Genomic DNA, 8,229 nt, shown 5'->3' with positions numbered 1-8,229 from the left:
AATTTCTATAACTTATCATTTTGATCCAAACACAAAATGTGACATAATTGTGTTGGAGGACTGGATGAGATAGGAAGTGGAACAGGAGGAATGGAAGAGTTTAGTTGTCTGATAGTACTATGACCGAAATTAAATAGTGAAAGTGTTAGTCGCTCAGTTGTGTCCAGCTCTTTATGACCCCATGGACTGTAGCCCTCTTGGCTCCCCTGTCCATGGAATTGTGCAGACAAGAATACTGGAGTGGATTGCCATTTCCTTCTACAGGGCGTCTCCCTGACCCAGTGATTGAACCCAGGTCTCCTACACTGCAGGCATGTTCTTCATGGTCTGAGCCACCCGTTCAGTTCAGTCGTTCAGTCGTGTCCAACAAGGAAGCCCTATAAATAACATAAAATTTGATAGCCAAGCAGTAGTCATATATGCATATTATGTAGGAAAATTGAGGCCAGTACTGGAAGGAATGCCTAAGAGATTTGATCATGCTTGCCTCTGGGAGGGGAGACTAGAGACTTGGGTGGGGTTGGTAGTAGAGTTCTATTTTCATCATAAACCACTTCATTCTTTTTTATTTTTTAAACTTAAATACATGACTAGGCTTACATTTACAAGATGACATTTCACAGAATTGACTGGGAAATGCGTCTTTATAGAATTTGTTAAAATACAAGATAAGTGAAAGGCAGAGAGAGACCTTTACTTATATATACCATGTCCCTAGTGCCTAGGATAGATCTGACACAGTGGGGTTTGATAAATATTTATTGAATGAATAAAGCAATTGCAGAAATGAAACTTCTGGAGTATGAATGAGATTAGAACCTTCAGGAGAGAAGGCAAATGCTGTCTGCTGAGCTGTAAACTCCATAGAGCAAGGGAGTTTTTTGCTTGCTTTTTGCTGTGTCTTCTACATGGGTGTCTGCTACAGAGTAGGTACTCAGCAGATGCTCAGGGCGCGCTTTAAAATGGATTATTCAAGAATTATAGCCTTGAGGGCTAGAAGTAAGGGTACTTCCCTCAGCTTGTGTCTTGTTGCATCTATTCAGTTGAAGCATACTCCTTCCCTCACTTGATGGATCCTTTGTTAGGCATAAAATCAGAGCTAATCAATTGTGCAAAGTCTTTGTATTCAGTAAACTTTTTTAGTAGCGCTTTCTATGACCAAAACTTGGCATTAGGTTCTGCAGAGGTTATAAAGATGAATAAGGCTCAGTCTCTTGACTCCAAAGAAAATATAATCCAGAAGGGAAATCGAATTTCTATGCATTTAACTGTTATATACAAAACGTATTATGAGGCTTGAGCAGCTTGTGTGGGAGAAAGGATGATGATTCAGGAAGGCTTCCTTTCCTTTCTCTCCCCGTCTATTGCTACCACCCTGACTTTCACTCTTTTATTTCATTTCTACCTAACTTTGTTTCTGCGTTTACTTAGTGCCTGCCATGAGCCAGGAATTGTGCTCCATGCTAGAATATGAAAAGATAAATTAAGGATCTTATGGTCTGGTTGGAGAGACATGTAACCAAAAAATGACAGTATGATCAGTGCAGTTGAAGAGTTCTAGTGAAAAATTAAGGAATTAGACAGTGTTTCACAGGCACATCAGCAGCCTTGGTTTGAATAGAAGTGTTATTCATAGCACCATTTCTTGAATTCCTATGTGCCAGGCACTGTGCTGTGAGCATTTTCATATATTTAACCTTAATAATGATCCTCAGAACAACTCTGAAGTAGATGTAAGTAGATACAACTATTCCCACTTTAGAGCTGAGGAAGGCATGTAATATGTTGAATGACTTGCCTTAGATCACGTATTCAGTAGATGACTAAACTGTATCTAGGTCTGACCCCAAAGTTCATTCTATTCAAGAAAGAAATAGAAATGTGTAATGATGTTAGCCACTTTGGAAAACAGTTCCTTAAAAGGCTGAGAAGAGGTCCCTGTGACCCAACAGTTCCACTCAAGAGAAGTAAAGCAAACATCAGTGCAAAAATGAATGGCATAACAGCACTATCGACAATAGTACCGAAGTGGAAACAACCCAGATGTCCAGCAGTTGATGAATGGTTATCCACACACTGGAGTATTATTTTGTCATAAAAAGGAAATGAATTGATACATGTTATAACATGGGTGAACCTTGCAAACGAACATTAAGCTAAGTGAAAGAAGTCAGTTATTGTACAAAAGCCACATTTTATGAGTTCTTTTATATGAAGTATCCAGAATAGGCACATACACAAGCTAGACTGGTGATTGTCCGGGGCTCATGGAAGGGAAAAATGAGGTGTAATGGCCTTAGGTTTCTTTTTAGAGTAATGAAAATGTTCCAGAATTGATTGTGATGATGGTTGCACAACTTTGTGAATATACTTAAAAAAAAAAAAAAAAACAACCTTTGGGACTTGCACTGCAGGGGCCTGAGGTTCAATCCCTGGTTGGAAACTAAGATCCTGCCTGCTGGGACTTCCCTGATGGTTCAGTGGTTAAGAAGTTGCCTTGAAATGCGGGGTAAGTGGGTTCGAACCCTGGTCAGAGAACTAAGATCCCACATGCAGTGGAACAAATGAACCCTCGAGCCACAGCTAGAGAATCCATGCACTACAACAAAAGACCCTGCATGCTGCAACTAAAATCTGACACAATCAAATAAGTATTTTTTTAAAAAAGATCCTGCATGTTATGTGGTACAGCCAAAAAAAACCCCAACTTTAAACTTTATACTTTAAATCGATTAATTGCATAGTATGTGAATTATATCTCAACAGAATTGTTTAAAACAAAATATCTTGGAACTCTGAAATTGAGTTTTCTGCTCTTGGTAGCTAGAAGTATCATTAAGATCTTATTGTAAAAGTAATTAAGCAACTGAGTCACTTACAGAGTAAAACTGGCTTTTTCCTCACATGTTATTTATCAAAATTTACCTTACATTAAAATTACCTTACATTACCTGGGCTTCCCAGATGACACAAGTGATAAAGAACCTGCCTGCCAATGCAGGAGATGTAAGAGATGTGGGTCCCATCCCTAGGTAGGGAAGATTCCCTAGAGGAAGGCATGGCAACCCACTCCAGTTTTCTTACCTGGAGAGTCCCATGGACAGAGGAGCCTGGTGGGCTACAGTCCATAGGGTCACAAGGAATCAGACATGACTGAAGCGACTTAGCAAGCACACAGTTTATATTAGTAATGTCTTAAAGTGTATTAGTTAGTAGAGTTTGTCTAATAAGCTTTTTTTCTTTTTTGGTGGTCCTTTGTTCTTTTTTATTTTCTTATTTCTGTTCGACTGTGCTGAGTCTTCGTGGCTGCTCAGGCTTACACTCTAGTTCTGAGAGTGAGGGCTGTTCTCTGGTGTCAGTGCATGGGCTTCCCATTGCAGCGGCTTCTCTTGCTGTGGAGCACGGGCTCTAGGGCGCGCAGGCTTCACTAGCTGCGGCTCCTGGGTGCCGGAGCACAGGCTTGATAGTTGCAGTGCAGGGGCTTAGCTGCTCTGTGGCGTGTGGGATCTTCTGGATCAGGGATTGAGCCCGTATCTCCTGCATTGGCAAGTGAGTTCTTTACCACTGAGTCACCAGAGAAGCCCTGTCTAGTAAGTTTTAAATAAGTTTTCTAAAAATAGTGCAGTCTGTTCTGCAAGTTCATTTGGAGAAAACTTGAAACATCAAGGACAGATGAGTAAGTAAAGTTGGATTTTAACAACTGGGTGATACTAAATCTTTGGAGCAGATATCTTTTGGAAGTTATTAGTTGGTTGTTAAAACCTGGAACCTTTGTGACACTTTTCTTTGCAGCTGTGTTGTAGACTCTGGTTTCCCAGTACCAGTTGTGAAGGCTACTGCAAGTGATATGACTAAAACCCAGCAAGATCATGTTCTAGAGTGGAGCAGTCTCCTGGCCAAGGATTGGATATGGCTCAATATGTTTTCCTGTCCTACTATAAAATCAGTCACTTTTACTCTTCTGCCAGAGTGAAAGAAGAGCCCTAAAAAAAGCAGTATATGGGAGCAGACCCCAAAAATCAGACTCAAGTGCTGAGAGGATCTTTTAGACAGTAATTACAGTGACAGTAAGTCACAGTGACACTTTTCTTTGCAGCTGTGCTGTAGACTCTGGTTTCCCAGTACCAGTTGTGAAGGCTACTGGAAGTGATATGACTAAAACCCAGCAAGATCATGTTCTAGAGTGTAGCAGTCTCCAGGCTACGGGCAAAGTGCTAGGGCTGGCTTTTATAAAGTCTACCTGTCTCTCTCAGTATAGAGTGAACAAGACGTAGCTTAGGGTTTTGTTTTGTTTTGTTTTGTTTTATTGAGTTTAAATGCTTTTTAGTATCTATGCCAATTATTTGAATTGTGGTGGTTGGTAGGCTAATGAAGTTTTCAGAAGACTGATTTGGAAGGGTTGTTAATACCTCAGAAAACAGGACCAAATTTCAGAATAATTAAGTTGTATAGAATACCAACTATGTGAAGGACCTGTACTGGTGTCCTAAAGAATCTAGAAGCTGTGTAAGACCTAGCATCGTTTATCTAAATTTCACTGCCTCCTTGTGAGAACTTACAAATCCATCTGCCACAATCAAAGAATGAATTCTGCCTTGCTATCCTATCTTCGGATTATCAAGGAAATTCTGTCAGGACATGACTTCCATCATAGCCCACTTCTGACCCAAGTTAATCACTTGACATCCTTGGGACGTATGGGAAATAACTGTTCCAAGCCTTGATCATAACCTTGTGTACTTAAATGAAGTGAAAGTTACTCAGTCGTGTCCGACTTTTTGTGACCCCATGGACTGTATAGTCTACAGAGTTCTCCAGGTCAGAATACTGGAGTGGGTAGCCTTTCCCTTCTCTAAGGGACCTTCCCAACCCAGAGGTTGAACCCAGGTCTCCCGCATTGCGGGGGGATTCTTTACCACCAGGAGCCTTTGTGAACTTAATTGGTGTAATAAAAGCCCTGGTTAGATCACTGAAACATGAGGTTCAGTCCTTACCTGCCCATTGTTGGCCTCAGGTCAGGCCAGGTCAGTGATTCTATGTCTGTACTCCTAGTTCTTGGTATGTTAGAGAGACATCACCTTTGAGGAGTTTCATGAATGCGACAGGCAGGCACTCATAGGTTGGTCTCAGCGGCTTTCTCCAAGGTATTTTTGTCACAAGTCATTATGGATTTGGACTAGAACTTAATAACAAAATGAGTGGAGTAAAAATATCCCTGCCTGCACGTAGACTAACAATTGCATCTTAGCAGAGATGCAGCAATTGCCACCAAGATCATTTTGTAGACAGGGTCTCAAAGGAGAGAGAAGGTAAAGGATAGTTCAACTCAAGAATCCTGCTTGTAGTCATGGGGGTGCTGTTGGAGCCCCCTGTATTGAATGGCTCCACTGTATGTCTTGTGGGAGCTTAGCTCCCCAACCAGAGATCCAACCTGTGTCTCCTGAAGTGGAAGTGCAGAGTCCTAACCACTGACCGCCAGAGAATTCCATCTTTTTTTTTTTTTTTTGTCTTTTTTTCTTGAGTTTGTTTGTTCTGTTTGGTCTAGTATTCCTAGGGATACTTGAAGCTAGGCCCCTCTTTTTAACAGATATCATGGAAAATCAGAATATATGGATGAACAAAGATAAGAAAAAATTTCCTCCTGTCACCCAAGGACTATCATTGTTATATCATAGTGTGCATTCTTCTGAATGTTTCCTTCACATATCTGTGTATGCATGTATTTGTTTAACCACCATGAAATCATACTATTCATATTCTTCTTTACTCTGTTTCTTTTAAACATTTTTATTTCAGTAAATTTTCATCTCATCTACTTTTACCATATTCAGATTTTTCCAATTATCTCCCAAATACCTTTTTAACTGGTTTATTTAAACTAATATGCAGTTTGGTATGCACATTGTATCTGATTATTTCCTTTAACTTCTTTTAATCTAGCACAGTTCCTATCTTTTCTTTTTCCTTTTAGAATAATAATAACACTGACTTACTGAGAACTCCTGCAGAACCAACTTTTGGATGAGCTGATTGCTTCCTGTGATGTCTATCCCCTGTGTTTCCTGTAAACTGGCAATCACATCCAATAGTTTGATGGAGCCAAGGAAAGTATTTTTTGCTTGATTACCAAGCAGAGGTGATGTCTGAATTTCACAGTGTATCACATCAGAAGTCACATCTGGTTGGCCCACTGTTAATGATGCCAAAATGGGTGATTGGATTAAGATGATGGGATTTTATATCTTTATGGTGTCCTTAGGTTCTCCCTGCAATGTCAGATAGTGTTTCTTTGGCAGTTTACAAACTCCCATCAGCCATTCACCTAACGATTTTAGCCCTTGGTGATCCTTGCTGGAATCAACCATTTTGTGCAAAATGATGTTTTCTAATTTTGAAATTCCTTCTTTATGTGTCGGCACTCTTCTATAATATAGAACTAGGGCTGTTCATTTAGTCTAAAAGGTAGGATAAATGCATGCTTTTTAAAAAGGAACTATTAAGGAACTCCTAGATTTTCATGAATATGAAGTGTTTGGGTTAGTTACAGTCTTTTCTTATTTTTGTGTGTGTGTGTGTTTTTTTTTTCAATACTTAAACTGATAAAACTTTGGCCAGTGGGAGCTGCTGCTTTTGGTCCTGTAGAACAGGAATCAGAAAGCAGGTGGTGCTTTGGTTGGTTCTGTTGCTCTTGCCATTGTCCACTTTTGTAGCTCAAAACCTTCACTTTTAAACACCTAAATCTTTGGAAATTCCTTGGTGATCTAGTGGTTAGGATTCTGCGCTCTTACTGCCAAGGGCCCAGGTTCAATCCCTGGTCAGGGAACCAAGATCCTGCAAGCTGTGTAGTGTGGCAAACAAACAAACAAAAGCACAGAAATCTTTGTTTATGAGGTGACAACTGCTAGCTATTGAGTCTAGGCAATGCTTAAGAGAGGCCCACTTCATACTGCTAGATTAACACACTACCATTACAGTGCATTGAGGAATGATTCTAACTGTTCAGAATGCAGCATTCTCATGACAGCTTAAAGATCCCTAACCATTTTTAAAGAGCTGTGCACATTTTGCCCAGGCCTCTGCAGTTCAGTTTTGTGGTTTAATGCCTCTTCTTTTTTATACTCAGATTTCAAGGAATTTGCATGTATCTCAATGTTTTTTCTGCTGATGTTTATTTAAGAAGATTATATGTTTGTTTCGCAAACTTAATACAACATTTTTCTCTTCAAAGCAATGTGCTGAAGAGTTTCAGTTACATTCCAACTATCCTTGAGAGAAGATGACATTTGGAAAACCATGCTACATGACAGCAAAGGAGATGTGAGTTCTAGATGGGCCTGGCATTAGGAGACAATATTGCTGCGTATAAAGAACTGTTAATGGTCTTGTTTGACAATGTTTAAAGTATATAGTGGTGATAATTGACAGTGTTTCAAGTATATAGCATACTAGCATGATAATTTGCTACAAGTTTGTATTTATTGTGTTTTTAGCTCCCTTTTAGGGAAGAAAAAGCAGTAGGAGATATGATCAGAAAGATCTAGGATACCCAGGTCATATGAGACCTTGTAGATGAAGGAGTAAGGACTTTGGATTTTATTTTGAGTGGGAGAAGTAACCAAGGGTTTCAGAGGAGGAGTGACATGATCCATCTGAACCTCGAAAAGCGTCATTCATGCTACAACATGGAGAACAGACTTGGGAGGGGGTAGGAAAAGTTCATGGGGAAAAGCAGAACTAAGGAGACTAGTCAGGACACTATCACATTCGTCCAGGTGTTAGCTTAGGTAGCAGCGGTGAATGATGCTGAGTAGTTATAGTTCAGGCATATTTTTGAAATGGGACCAACAGGATTTGCCAGATCATCAAATGTGGGATGTGAATTAAAGAGAGACGTTGAGGGAGGTGCCAGGGGTTTTGACCAGAGATGCTGGTGAATAGTTATGCCATGTCCTGAAACTGGAGGTAGGCTTAGAGGACAAGATCAAGAGCTCAGTTTTGGACATGTTATGTTTGAGATGATGCTTAGATATCTAAGTGATATCAAATAGGTAGCAGGGTATAGAAGTCTGGATTTCCTTGGGGTGGGAGGGGGGAGAGCTTGGAAGTTAAAATTTTGGTGTCATCAGCCATGGGACTAGTTGGGATCACTAAAGGAGTCAATATAGATAGAAAAGAGAAGTCTGAGGACTTACCCTTGGGACATTCCAACCTTTATAAATTGGGGAGATG

The 8,229-nt window shown here is 40.1% G+C and overlaps 1 non-coding gene across 1 annotated transcript; it reads left to right on the top strand.

Annotated features, from left to right (window-relative positions):
* Positions 1–6,750: 6,750 nt before the first annotated feature.
* Positions 6,751–6,823, top strand: TRNAK-CUU (transfer RNA lysine (anticodon CUU)). The gene has a single exon. It is a non-coding gene; the product is annotated as a tRNA-Lys (tRNA).
* The last annotated feature ends 1,406 nt before the right edge of the window (positions 6,824–8,229 follow it).

Source organism: Capricornis sumatraensis, chromosome 6 (genome assembly GCF_032405125.1).
Source record: "Capricornis sumatraensis isolate serow.1 chromosome 6, serow.2, whole genome shotgun sequence".
NCBI classification, from domain to species: domain Eukaryota; kingdom Metazoa; phylum Chordata; class Mammalia; order Artiodactyla; family Bovidae; genus Capricornis; species Capricornis sumatraensis.
Note: the sequence above shows the minus strand (reverse complement) of the source record. Positions and strands in the feature narration are given on the sequence as shown.